This window comes from Mus musculus, chromosome 2 (assembly GCF_000001635.26).
Source record: "Mus musculus strain C57BL/6J chromosome 2, GRCm38.p6 C57BL/6J".
NCBI classification, from domain to species: Eukaryota; Metazoa; Chordata; class Mammalia; order Rodentia; family Muridae; genus Mus; species Mus musculus.
The window spans coordinates 154,187,469-154,201,785 of NC_000068.7; the positions used below are offsets into that span (position 1 = coordinate 154,187,469).

General features: G+C 49.9%; 1 protein-coding gene across 2 annotated transcripts in view; it reads left to right on the forward strand.

Moving 5' to 3' along the window:
- The first annotated feature begins 3,349 nt into the window (after positions 1-3,349).
- Positions 3,350-14,317, forward strand: part of Bpifb1 (BPI fold containing family B, member 1) — a 29,526-nt gene continuing 18,558 nt past the window's right edge. The window contains exon 1 of one of the 2 annotated variants that reach the window (NM_001012392.1): positions 3,350-3,425. The gene's annotated coding sequence lies outside the window, so the exon portion shown is untranslated. Of the gene's footprint in view, positions 3,426-12,911; positions 12,951-14,317 lie in introns of those variants that run through there. The other variant, NM_153418.2, reaches the window with a different exon arrangement.

The window sequence follows — 14,317 nt, forward strand, 5'->3', positions numbered from 1 at the left end:
TCAGCCTCTGGGCGTCCATCATATCTACACTTGTTTTTTCTTAAACATTTTAAGAGTTACACTGCCCCACTTTCAGCCCACATTTCCTGAGCCCCCTCTGAGTATCAAATGAATGTATTTTCTTATTAATAGTACACGCTATTCAGGAATAGAAGTAGTACTGTGATTTGTCCACCATGTGGCAGTATGCTTAGAAAACAGAGTGGATGGTGAGTTGACTGTCACGTGCCTACTCCCATGGACAGGGAAGGGCAATCACACTAAACACATTTGTTAGTAAGATCGCTGTAGGAGGACTACACTGTAGGAGGAGCCACCAAATGGGAAGAAGTTCAGGAAGGCAATCTTTAAGGAAGGGACGGCCAAGGAGATGCCTAAATAACAGAGGATGCCAGGACACCTTCCACTTTGACAATGAGCCTCCGTCTCCCTAACTCTGTCACAAGAATGCCATCTTCCTCACAGGCTCTGGTGAGGATTAATTCGAGCTTGATGTGTGTCCCGGTGAGATACACAGGCATCAAGGTGCTGTCCCAGTTGCATCTGCTGCATCCTGGTGTTCTGGGTGCTGGAGATGCCATGAATCTAATGGTGTCTTCCTCCTGGAGTTTATAGTCCAGAGGGTAAGACAGTAACAGAACAAGGTGACTGGAGCTATAGAGAGACTTGCTAGAAAGAACCTTCTTGACTTCTTGGTGGGATATTAGTGCCTAGGCTTCGAGAAGGAGGAGGTACCTAAGTTGAGCTCTCTGCCTCTCTGTCTCTTTTTCCCTCTCCTCCCTCCAGTCATCCCTCTCTGTCTCTATCTTGTTCTCTCTCTCTCTCTCTCTCTCTCTCTCTCATACACACACACACACACACACACAAGGTTTTATGTAGCTCAGGTTAGCCTCAAACTTCCTATATGCTTAAAGATAACCTTGAACTTCTGACCCTCCTGCCTCCAGTTCAAACTTAGGGCTCTGTCCACTTTAAGCAAGTACTCAACCAACTGAGCTATAACCAAGCTCTTAGGCTGAGTCTTAAAAAGACAAATGGGGAAGGGGTTGATGTGGCATCAATGGGAGAGGAGTCCCTTGGTCCTGCAAAGGCTTGATGCCCCAGTATAGAGGAATGCTAGGGTGGTGAGGTGGAAGGGGGAGTGCCCTCATAGAAGCAGGGGGAGGGGGAATGGGATAGGGGGTTTACAGAGGGGAAACTGGGAAAAGGGATAACATTTGAAATGTAAACAAATAAAATATCCAATGTAAAAAAAAAAAAAAAAAAAAAAAAAAGACAAATGGGACATCTCCAGACTGGTAATGGCAAGAGTGCTCTTCAAGTGAGAAAACAGCTATGTAAGAGCAAAGGAAAATGAACTGCTTGGCACAAGAGAGGACTATTCGCATCCGTGTAGGTGGGGGGGAGAAACCTGGAAAATTCAAGGCTGGAAAAAGATGGGCTTTAGCCATGGAGGGTTTGAATACTAATTTAGCAACCAAACTTTCTCCTGATAGTCACAAAGCATCAGTGGCATGCTTTCTTGTAAAGATGGCGTTAGCACACCAACAAGACCTGACATTATTCAATGTTAGTGAAGGAATGGGCTGACAGAATTCTTATATACTACAAGTGAAAACACAGGGTGGAACAACCACTTCAGAAAAGGTTCTGGAAGTTTCTTTTAAAGCTAATACACACTGAGCCCTGTGACCCAGCAATTTCATCCCAGGAGAAATGAAACGTGTTCACAAATTGATGATGTGCATAGAACATTTATAGAAAGTATGCGCACAATTCGAAACTCCCCAGGGGCCATTTGAAAGAAGAATAAATTAGCACATCTTGGCACATTCATACAGTGGAAGACTGCGTCCCTGTCAGGAGGATCAGCTGCAGGCCAGATGGACCAAAACAATATCAGAGAGCGTTACTGGGATGTGCTCACGTGCTTGAGACCATCCAACAGACTAGACTAATCTATGGTGGGGAAAAGTTAGATCTGATCCCTGCTGTGGGGGCTCAAGAAGTACTGGCTGGGAAGGATTACAAGGGACAGGGCCTTTCTTGGGTGATGGTGATGGTCTGAGTCCTGACAGGAAGGGGAGGGCTGGTTACATGGGTATGTCCCTTTGTCAATGCCTTGCAAGCCACACTTTACCTTCGGTTCTTCTCTGTGGCACTTCACTAGCCTGCAGGATGACGATAAATGTCAGCCATGATGTCATGTAGCAGCCATGAGCATCACACAGACGACTCAGTCCCCAGGACTGTTTTATTGGTTCCAGAAAGTTCTCTTGTATGAGACTTTGGTACCAGCTATGTCAGGCATTGTGGCAACCTCATCCAGGGTCTATTGGCACCACACTTCATGCCTGCCGGCTTCCTTTTGTATCTAGGTAGCTTTGAAAAGGCAACTCATCTTTCAGGCTAATACCTACCCCCATCTGGACTTTGAGTTTAAACCCTCCAGGTCACCAGTTGCTTTGAAGTCCAAAGGGTGGTGTCAAGTTCCTGAGAAAGTGCCTGACTTTGATTTTCCCAGACCCAGCTCAGCAGGGTGGCAGAGGTGACTAATATCAGCTGAACCCCGATACTGAACAAGGAGACCTATATGGTGGCCCCTCTGTGAGCTGAAACCAGACTGTTAGCAAATATTGAACTCCGGGCTCCAAAGCACCTATCTAAAGCATGAGTTTCGAGGGAAAGGGCACAGACAACTTTCTTTGAAATACCCCAACCAGTACCACAGGCAGGCGGCGGGGATAAAGCAAGCTCAGCCAGGTATCCGTGTGGCACTGGTGCACCTGATATGTGACTGGGAAGCACTCACAGTAAATCACTAGGGTTAGGCAAGGTGGCTGAGGTTACAATGACGGGAAATCAGTTGGACAGGTGGGGTGGAAGTCAGGGAGACTTGAGAAGAATAAATGAGGAGGCCTGAGGGAGGAGCTGAGCAGCAGAGGTAGAAAGAAGAGGTAGACAGAGACACCACTTGTGACAGGACAGAGACAAGATGAAGAATGACCGGAAGTTGGATCTACTCTGCAAAGAAACAAAACCGTCTCTGTCGGGAGCAGCAGAGCTGCGTGAAGAGGGGCGGAGGTGGGGGAGGGCACACTGGAAGGAGCAGGGTCAAGATCACCCACTATCAGTCCCCCACTTCTCAGTGATGAACTTGGCTTGCCTTTGTCTAGGGGTTGGACTCCCTAGTGCCTCTTTCTCCTGGATGACCTGGTGACGGAATGAGTAAATGTTAGCTCAGGAACCCAACCCTGTAAAGGGGTCATGAGGGAGGTTCCCCTGTGTACCCCTGCTGGCCCCCAAGCAAACACCAAGATATACAAAGCCCTGGGAGGGCCCAGGCCCCAGAACAGGTGCAGAGGTGAGAGAAGTCGCTTCGCTTGGGTCTCAGAGGTTCCACGGTTGGACACAGCCACCCCGAGGTGAGAGACTGCAATCCGGGTGTTACACACTTAGGATGTATGTAACATGTGTTACATGTTACATGTTACATGTTAGGATGTGCTCAGTACATGGCTGATGCTCGATACCTTGGGGAGGGTTTTCTAGAATCTATGCTGCGGTGGCACTGTCAGGTGGCACTCTGGCGCCATCCAGTGCCTTCCTAGTCTCTCCGTCCTTGAGATGATAACTCAAAGAAGAGCTGGATATGTGCTCATGTGTTTCCAAACATCTCCAACCATTCATTAAATCCTCCCTTGGAGAGGAGACAGCAATGGCCCAGAGTGGGGTTCAGTCATAGGGCTCTCTTGCTTAGGCCTGGCTTCTGGGTTCAATCCCCAGCAGCGGGTGAAGGAGGGGTTGGTTGCCAGAGGTCAATAGGTCAATAACATGCTTCTGTTTACGCTGAAGCTTAAAAAGCCATTTCCTCCCCCTCTCTCGCCTTCTCTTTTCCTCTCTCTCTCTCTCTCTCTCTCTCTCTCTGTCTGTCTGTCTCTCTGTCTCTCTCTCTCTCTCTCCCTCACACACGCACACACACACACACACACACACACACAAGGGCTTGCCCAAACCGCATCCACACATGTCCAGATACCTGTGTGGGGCTGCACACACAAAAACAGCAGCCATCACACCTAAACACCCAAACTTGGTTCTCACTGTCATCGGCACACTGTGGTCCTAATGTTGATGGAAAGTGACATTCTCTGCTTTAGGAAGTGAGACACAATTTCCAGTTAGGAGTAGAACATTGAACTTATTCAAGTTCTCCAATGTGGCTTCATGCGTCAAAATGTATGTTGACAATTAAGAGTCTCAGCTGTTGATTGATAGGATCATCTGAGGAGGTTGTGGGCAGGAAAGGTTGGCACCTAAATATGGGTTTCCAGCAGACACTGGCAAAAGGACAAGAGAGCAAGGTTTGGAGTCACACAGACTTGAGTTCAAATCCTGGCTTCCTGTTCTCGTCACTGTGTGACCTTGAATAAGTCACCACCACTAGGTTTTCATCTGTGCAATGAGAGTCATATCTAAACTACCAGGCTCAGGAGCAGCCACTGCCTGGTGATCATTCAGAAACAGCAGGGCAGTCTGTTCTGCATGCTGGGCATCCCACTTCCTTCTGTGAATAATCAACTGCAAAGTTGTTTGTAAATCCAAATACATGAAAGTGGAGCAGGGAGAGAGATAGGGGTGTGTGTGTGTGTGTGTGTGTGTGTGTGTGTGTGTGTGTGTTGGGTGGACGGACCATCCAATTTTCAGTGGGACTAAAACCTCATAGATAATGCCATGATGGTCTCCCCAGTTGCCTCTTCATTCCAGTCACACACTGAGAATATGGAGTTCTGTGGTTTTACATCAGTTTGTCTATTTTTAGTTCACTTAATCTCACACAGAGAACCTTGGTCTAGAAGAATGTGTCCTCTGCTGTGTCCAAGGCATACAGAACGCAGCTCTGCTCACACATCTGATGGCTAGCCAGCTCAGCTCTTAGCTAGATCCTGCCCCCCTCTGTCTCTCTCTTCTCTCTCTCTCTCTCTCTCTCTCTCTCTCTCTCTCTCTCTCTCACACACACACACACACACACACACACACACACACACACACACACCTCACACACACCTGGATTTCTAAAGAAACAGAAATTCCAGAGAGATGCTGGGGGTGACCTCCTAGGACCACAGTGAAGTCTCAGGCTGCAGCTCAGCCACCTCCCTGGGCCTTCCCTGGGCTGCTGGCGAGTCCTGCACTGGAGCAGAGTGGAAGAAGCCACCCTGAGAGGCTATCTCTGCCACAGCCAAGCAGGGGGAGATGAGGCTAACCGCAGAGCACTTCTCAATTTGAGACACTCATCTGCTCAGAAGCACCCTCATTTCAGAGATCCCCTTGGCCCCTAACACACACAGACGCACCTATGGGAGTATTCTCAGAAGCCTGGATCTCCTAGACACTGTTTTTCCTTTATCCAGCCATGGACATGGGCAGCAATCTCTGGGAGTGTAGTAATGACATCAGAGATGCTCAGGCTAAAAGTCCCCTGGGGCTGTAGAGATGGCTCAGCAATTTAGAGGACTAGGTCCCATGTGGTGGTTGACAACTATGGATAACTCCAGTCCCAAAAAGTCCAATGCCCTCTTCTAGACTCCACAGGGTCAGGTACATACATGTGGTTGGTGGACATGTAGGCAAAACACTCATACACAGAAAACAAAATAAATGAATCTTTTAAAAAGTCCCTAAGCCTAGGCTCTAAGCTAACACTTAGAGCTTTTCAAGCCCATCTACGAGAAGTGCTACTAGGTCAAGGTTAGACATAGCTGACAGTCCAGAGCTCTGCCAGGCCCAGGCTGTAGCACAGAGAGGAGATGACACATACTCAGGACCACAGAATCAGGAGGAATTGCCTGCTTTATCCTGGTGCCAAAACATTGCTCTCTGTGGGGCCTGAGCTCTATCCAGCTTCTCCACTGGCACCTAGCGATACACAGGGAGAGGGAGAAAGAGCGGAGAGAAAGACATACGAGGAGAGAGAGGTAGAGAGAGAGATAGGACCAGGACAGGTAGATATGAGAAAGAAGGGAAGAGAGAGAAGGAGACAGGGGAAAGAGAGGCTTGGAGAAAGCAGAGACAGAGAAAGAGACACAGAGAGACACAGACAGACACAGACAGACAGAGACACAGAGAGAGACAGAGAGAGAGAGTGACCTCTAAAGAGAACTGGGCCTCCAAATAGATCAGTCCTCAAGGCATGACTTGGAGACATGTCCTCAGAACAGACGTTTGTCTCACCCAAGGGAGGTTCTGGTGAGGACTGCAGCATCCTGGCAAGAGCCAAGGACCCGTGCAATCTACCCTGTGCTTGCCACAGGGTGCAGACAGCTTCCAGACTCACTGTTTCACCCCTGGGAGACCTTGCATGAAATGCCTCCCTCCCCGGTACCCACCTCTTAGTTCTTTCCCTCTTCCAGCCCAGGTCAAATGTCTCTAGCTAGCTAGTCTCCTCTCAGTGCACCTGATTCTGGGGACGGACAGTCACATCCTTGAAGGGTGCAGACCTCTGTCAGATCTGATCCCAGTGGGGAAAGCACTTAGAGCACCAAGCCCCTCTACTTCCTGCTGTGACCTCTGCCACTGAGACCACCTGAGCACCTGCCAGGACCTGAGTGTGAGCCCCATCAGGGCAGGGCCCTGATCCTCAATTCCAGGCAGAGCTGGGACTGTACCTGGTTAAGCCACGGTTTGTTTGCATTTAATTTAGTCTATTCCTGCCCTACAAAAGAAGGATTAAGCCCAGAATGTTCCAGAACCGGGATTTCCGGGCTGCTGTGACTGCACTTTTGTGCACTTATCAGTGGTGGTATGGCAAAGTTTCCAGCTAACTTGGAGTGGGCAGGGCTATGACTCAGGCCTTGGGAAAGGGAGACCTTGCTACACAGCCTCGGCCGTTCTAGGGTTCATATCCTTCCAGAATATTCTCTAGGTTAATTTCACTTGCTTCAGTCTTTCTGCTCTATTTAATGGCAGCTGCCTGGTGGCTCAGGACTAAATAGATCTCCTGTTCTGGGACATTTGCATTAGCCCTGCTTTGGGGCTATGACAAGTAACCACACATCCTAACAATCATGTTCCCAAACTATTGAGCAATTCCCTCAGCAGAGCCCCCTGACTCCCCAACCCTGAATCAAAGGGCTGACCCTATCTCAGAACACGCAGTAAGATGGAACAGCCCTATGTGTCTTGACTATCAGATGGGCTATCTCTACTATGGACAGTCCTATACAGAGCAGCCTGGAAAGCCCTCTTCTGGACTCCACAGGGTCAGGCAAATGCATGTGGTTGGTGTTTATGTAGGCAAAACACTCATACACAGAAAACAAAATAAATGAATCTTTAAAAAAAAATCCCTGGGCTTAGGCCCTGCTCTAAGCTAACACTTAGAGCTTTTAAAGCCCATCTGGGAGAAGTGCTTCTTGGTCAAGGTTAGACATAGCTGGACTGTTTTCATTTGGGGACACTGAGGTCAGAGATAAGAACAACTTATCCAAAATCAACCCACTGGAGGCAGTGGCAAACTTCGGGTCATCTAGAGGTTCCTCTTTAGGATTTTACCAGAATGGATGGTCTTTAAAGGGGAGGGGGCAGGAGGCAGCAGTACAAGGCCTCTGGGTTGCTCCTGGCAGACATGGCTAGTCTACTGTCACATCCTTTTCTGCTGGGCCCAGACCCCTGCGGACTTCACCAACCATGACCTGGCTTGGTACAATGATGAATCCTTGTTGGTACCCAGAGAGCCAGTGTGTAGAGGACTTGAGTCTGCCAAGAGTAGCTTGAATTCCTGTTTTCCTTCTGTCCTCTCTTCCAGGCAAGAAACAGTTGGAAAGCCTGCTGGTTTACAGTCAACCAATCCTACCAAGCCACTCCTTCCCACACCCTCTGTTTCTATGCAACCACAGCCTTCTTGGGAAAGGTTGCCCACATTGAAGCTGGACAGGGTGGGATAGGGTGGCAGAGCAGAGGACAGAGTGAGGAAAAGCTGGTCTAGTTTCCAGCCCCTACTCTAGAGAACTGAGGCAGATCACTGGTCTTCTAGACATGGGGTCCCAATGTGCTATTTCCTTCTTCCTGGGACTGCTTGATGGTCTGTAGAGGAGAAGATAATGGTCTTTTCCACTGTGCCTTTTCCTGCACCTGGGCAACCAGCTTTGACATGACATGGAATCTCCCCTCAGTCCTAACCCAGTCTGCCTTAGATGATTGGTGACTAGAGCCATGCTTACCATCTGGAAATGAAGAGGGACCACTACTCTCCTCCATCTGAGAGGTAGAGAAGAGGGAAGAAAGGTGTGCCCCAGCTGTGGCAAGGTGTCCTTGCTCTCTGTGAATGAATGTGCTTTGCACTGGGCCTCGGTGGCACTTTTTTCTCTAAGCTTCTCTCCTGAGTGTCCCAAGCTACAACCAGTCCAAGGCAGAGCTGCCTGCTGCCCACTCTGTCCACTGTACTGTCCTCTCCAGCCCTACCTGGCCCTCCTCAGTCCCTGCCTTTCTGGTGTCACCTTATCTCCTCCCCAAACCATGATCTCTAGCAAGCAAAAACCCTGTCCTGCTGTGACCCCACCAGCCTGAGTGTCATCCACAGCCCTGACTTCCCAAGCAGGCCATTCTGCCCACCATACCTGCAGCTCATCCACCTGAACAAAACTCAGCCCCTTGTACACCTCACTTCAGGGACATGGCCTCAAGCTCCTAAGTGACCTTGGGAAAGCCCTCCCCCTCTAGAACCCTGCTTTTTTTAGGGGGGGAGATCAGAGCTGTTCCTTAAGAAATGCCTTCACGGAGACGGACATGGTGGTGCATGCTTGTAACATCAGCACCTGGGAGGCAGAAGCAGGAAAATGAGAGCATTCAAGTCCAGCCTGAAGGACATAAGAAAACCCTGTCCAAAGATAGAAAGGGATGGAGGAGGGGTTGAGGGAAAGAGTGTGAGATAGGAACGGGGGGGGGGGGTGCCTCCACTATACCCCACCCCCACCCCCATCTAACAGTGCTTATTGCTCTAACTGGATCAGGGTCCCTGCATGACGGAACTAGGAGCAGTGCCTTTGCCACCCCTGACCCTGACCCTCATACGCCTGCACTGTGGCCTGCCCATCTTCTTGTTGATGGAGTTGCATCTGTGGAGTTGCAGGACCTGGCACACTTGAGTTTTTGGCAAATTCTAGTGTGAACACCCACCAGTGGTCAGAGAACCCTGCTTTCACCAGGTGACAAGCATAGAGAGAAGCTAAGACCTGGCAGGTGAAAAGCGGCAGCCTGGGAGACAGGCACAGCATGAGCAAAGGCCCTGGGGTGGGGATGAAACGACAGTAAGGCAAACTAGTATGGAAAGAGGACCCAGATGAGCAGCCAACCATGCTGGGCCTTACAGAGCTTGGTTCTCATGCAAGAAAGCACTGCATGCTTTGGCGAGTCTTACAAAGGCTTTACAAAGTTTACCACGGGCCCATGGCTGCTGGGTAGAATTGGATCTTTGGTGACAGAGACTAAAAGGTGAAGACTCAGAGACCAAGAGGGAACTGTATGAGAACAGAGGAAGGGAGGAAGCAGGGAGATGGCTCAGTATATAAAGTTCCTGTTGCATAAGCGTGTGGACCTGAGTCTGGATCCCCAGTCCCCACACAAACGTCTGGGCCAGCAGCAAGTGTGTAACCCCAGCACAGGCCAGGGCCAGAGACAGGCAGGTTCTGGGGACTGCCCAGCCAGTCCAGATGAACCAAGGAGCTCCAAGTTCAGTGAGGGAGTGTGTCTCAAAAACTAGGGTGGAGCCAGCGCTTGAAAGGCGGCTCAGTAGTTAGTGCATTCTCTGCTCTTCCCCGAGGACCTGAGTTTGGTTCCCAGCTCCCACACCAGGTGACTCATGACTGCCAGCAGCTACAGCTCTGAGGGACCCGATGTCCTCTTCTGGCCTCTGTGAGCACATCCGTACACGAGACATATACTCACACAGACGCAGACACATAAATAAAAACTTTTAAAAAATTTTTTTAAAGAAAATAATAAGATAGAGAGCCACAGAGGGTTTAGAAACAGATGGAGACACCAGACATCAACCTGTGTGTCCCCGGGGAGATAGTCCCTTCTGGACTGGGTCTTGAAGGTGTCTGGTGAGAGTAGCTCTGTAATGGTGGTAGAGTTGCCATTCAGTGGGTGATGATGTAAGCATTTTCTCCTCAGAAGGAAGCAGAGGCCTCAACTCAGGCACAGGAGATGGTGAACGTCATCTTCCAGACTCCAGGGTTTCCCTCTGGCTACCACCACAGAGGAGTTTTATTATTCAATCTCTATTTTATTATTTTATGCATATAGGCATCTTGTCTGCATGTGTGTCTTTGAACCAAGAATGTATACAGTACACAGAAAAGCCAAGAGGAGGTGTTAACTTTTCTGGAACTGAAGGTACAAATGTGGATGCTGGGACTCGAACCCAGGTCTTCTGTAAGAGCAGCCAGTGCTTTTGTGTGGTGTGAGGAGTTCCAGGAAGGGAACACACCCAAGAATGTGAGGATCTGAGAGCAGTGAGACCAGAGGAAGAGGTAAGGGCAGGATCACACGGGACCAGGTACACAGCCCAAGGTACACATCCAGTGACGCCTATTCAACCCTGGGTCAGCCGAGTCAAAAGGCAGGAAGCTGGAGCAGATGTGGGCACAGGCCTTGGCACCAGACCCACCACCTCACAGAGGGACATTGTCCATGGGCAGCCGTCATGGCAGCTGCAGAGCCAAACAGGGGTGTATGTCTCTCTGCACATGTGCCCCAGGCACTGGCAGGGTCCTTCCGGGGAGCCCTCCTGGCTCTGCGGCAGCTTGCCTTGGTTGTTCAGGACACGGCAGGATGCAAACCACACTTTCCTCCATGACCAGCCAGAGACTGTATGACCTCAGGGACACTGCCCCCTCTCTCATCACCATACAGATGGGGACACGACTTAACAATGGATCTCCTAGCCCTAATCCATAGTTTACCACTTCCAGATAGAAGCCAAGACAAGCGCCCAAAGGTCACATCAATATCCCTACTGACCCTAACATTAACCAGGTGTCACCAGGGCAGAGTGGTCAGGAGTGTGTGGCCTGCACTAGGTGAATGGGCTCAAGGCCTCTCCTTGACACCCCTGGTCCTGTGACCTTGAACAAGTCACTATCTGCTGAGTCTCCAGTGCTCCTGGAAAAAGCAGAATTGTTAATTCCCATCTGGTGCTGTCTGGCTAAGTGTGTCCAGGCAAGGATGACAAGGGTCCCTCTGGCCAGTTCACTCTTGTCCCTGGGCCCATGGTTCATCGCTCATTATTCTTTACCTCCACAGACATCTACTGCCTTCCTGGTGGTATAAATGAAGCCCATAGCTCAGCCTAGTAGACAGCACTACCATGAACCTCCATTGTACCGAGGAGGTTATAGAGGCCCTGAGAGGTGAAGCCCTTTGCCCAGGGAAGCACAGCAAAGAAGTATCAGAGCGGAGGAGGGGGATTCACACCTATTTTCTTAAAGGAATCAGTGAGCAGAGATGTTGTGTCCTTGCTGCATAGAAGTGGATGTGATGGGCAAGGCCATACCTCCCTCCCTTCCATGTGGTTGCCCTGACTAAACTGTCTAATCACTTCTCTATAAACCTCATCCTGTTGTAAGCTGTAGCAATGGCAACAGCCCCAAACGCACTGCTACTGAGCATCCCTCCGAGTAGGCCACATCCCCAGCTATATGCCCTGTAAGACAGAGGAGCCTGCAAATGCCCATTTCACATATGGAAACTAAGAGGCTCAGAGTCCCAAGTCACTTCGAGTGAATAAGGTGAAGTCAGGGCTTGAACCTGCTTTGTCCCCTAACACACATCCTGCACCTACCATGCTGGTGAGATGTCCCCAGATGGCTTTTGAAGCCAGATTATTTCTGCTTGGACTCGTGGCTCTTCCGTTTCCTGACTGTGGAGGGCAGTTCCTCCTCACTAATAGCAGGATGACTGGCTTCCCACGCACGAGGATGATACCCACCAACCTAACTGATAGAAAACACAAGGTGACATCTGCCATGCTGGAGATGTTCGTCCATCGTGACTACTGCTGTGCTCCTCATAGTCCTGTAAGAGGCAGGGGGTCCTTGTGCTCACAGATAAGCTAGGGGAACCAGGACTGTTAAACTCACAGTTGTTCCTTCAGGGAAAGAAATGCATAGCCTGTAATCCACCCAAAAGCCTGGGAGAGGACATGTTTACTAGCATGGCGACCTTTGCTCTGTCTGTATGGCTAGAGACTTTTCCAGTGCCAGATCCTCCCCAAGACCCTTACTGTGAATTTGTTTTCCTCAGTTAATCCATAGAAGCTATCTTTATGGACTTTATAAGAGTTCCAATACAGTCATGACTCATCTTCATTTAGCTTACTTTGTTCCTCGGGGAGACTTACATATGCTTTGTTGTGGATGTGAAATTGATTTCATTATCGCCAAATAAGTTTTCACCAAATAGTGCTGTGCTTAAATATGCCTAAAATAGCCAACTCAGGTCAGATTTCAGAAATTTGAGCCAACGCCGGCTAGAGTCACATTGAATAGAACTGCCTTCTTGTCCCCCATGGATCCTCTCTCTTCTGGCTGTAGAGGTTGCAGAGACCACTACGTGGTCCTGTGATGGTGACTTTCCAGGAATCAGAGAGCCCTTGTAAGGTTTGCTGCATGCCTGCCATATGCCTTAGTGCTCCCTCTGTCCCTCCAGCCAGCTTGGATCCTCCTTTCTCCAAACCTCAGGAAGCCAGAGTTCTGAGGCTGCTTCCAGGAAGGGCTTTGGTTCACCAAGAGCTGCAAATATTTACCTTGGAGACCTCAGCCCAGCCTGAGGTCTTGGCCCACACACTCAGGGTGGCTGCCCAAGTCAGGATGCAAGATATAAGGCTGGGTCTCTAAACCCACCACCCAGGAGAGGAGCAGACAGACCCAGGACTCTGGCACATTCAGGTAAACCGTGAGGAGGGTCTAGAAGCCTGGACAGTCGGGAAGGTTCCTCACAGGGAGGAGTCACAGAGGTTAGCCCAATTGCTGGGCGAGAATTGAGCCTAATAATGCCTCTGTCAGCTATGGTTTCTGGGAGTCAAAGAGAGAAGCAGGGAGGTGCTGGCATTCTCATCCAAAAGCCATAAACAAAGATGGAAGCATGAGACAGGGTGGTCTTTTCTAGTCCTCAGTCTAGGGACTTCAAACCACTCTGCACACAGTGGCTGTGCAATGGCTGTGTGTGCTAAGCTGTTGCTGGGGACAAAGAGAAACATCTGTCACAACAACCCTCAAAGAACTCCTAGGTGACCATTGTGGGCTTACTGTGTTTAAGGAAGGCCCAGTAATAGAGAAGGAGTCAGAGACGCCTTTCTGGGAGAGATGGTCTATAAGATGGAGAGCTGAGTGGATGCTGGAGAGGAGCAAAGGCATCCATGAAAAAGGGAAAGGGGTTGAGGACCACATAGTGGGTCCATGATGAGGACAGAGATTGTGGATCACATAGTGGGTCTAAAAAGAAGGCAGACATTGAGGACCATGTAATGAGTCCATAATGAAGGCAGGGACTGAGGACCACATAGTAGGTCCATGAAGAGGGCAGGAGATGAGGAATAAATGGTTGATGGGCACAGGCTGGGACTTGGGGGAGACAGTATCTCCCAGAAGAAGCAATGCTACAGGTTCTGGGTTTAGAGCCCCTCCGATCCAGAGGCTGAGCAGGGGGCAGGAGAAGAGGACAGACAGGATCCAAAGTGTTTGGAAGACAAAGACACCATTAGATGGCATGGCTGCCTTGTCCACCAATGCAGGTTGTCAGCTCTGCCCTCTGGCTTTGGTTGTGATCCCAGGACCAGCAGTCCCCAGTCCTCATTGTCATGCTCAATAGCATTCGTTAGCAATATCAGGCTGCAGATGCATTCACCCTCACAACTGCCCTCCTGAGTGCTAATATCATCTCCCCTTAGCCAGCTGCTCAGAGGCTCCAAAAGGTTAAGCCACAGTCCATAGTCTCAGAGCCAGGCATAGAGGAAGGCCTCCTACCGGAATCTATCTGACTCCCAGGCCCACAACATGTCCCCTTCCCCCTCAGGCTGCTGACACTCAGGGATGGGGATCCTGTGGCTTCGTAGGGATCTCCAGAAGGCTGGCTCCAGCTTGTCCACAGTCTCTCAGGGGCTGTCCATTCACTCAGCAATTATATATGGAGCACCACAGCCAGGCTCTGTGCTGGGCATAAGGACACAGTCAGGAGCAGCCAGCAAGGTCCTTCCTCCCAGAATTCACAGCCTGGTCAAGAACTCTGGTTTGACTACAGTGTCTCATAGCATTCC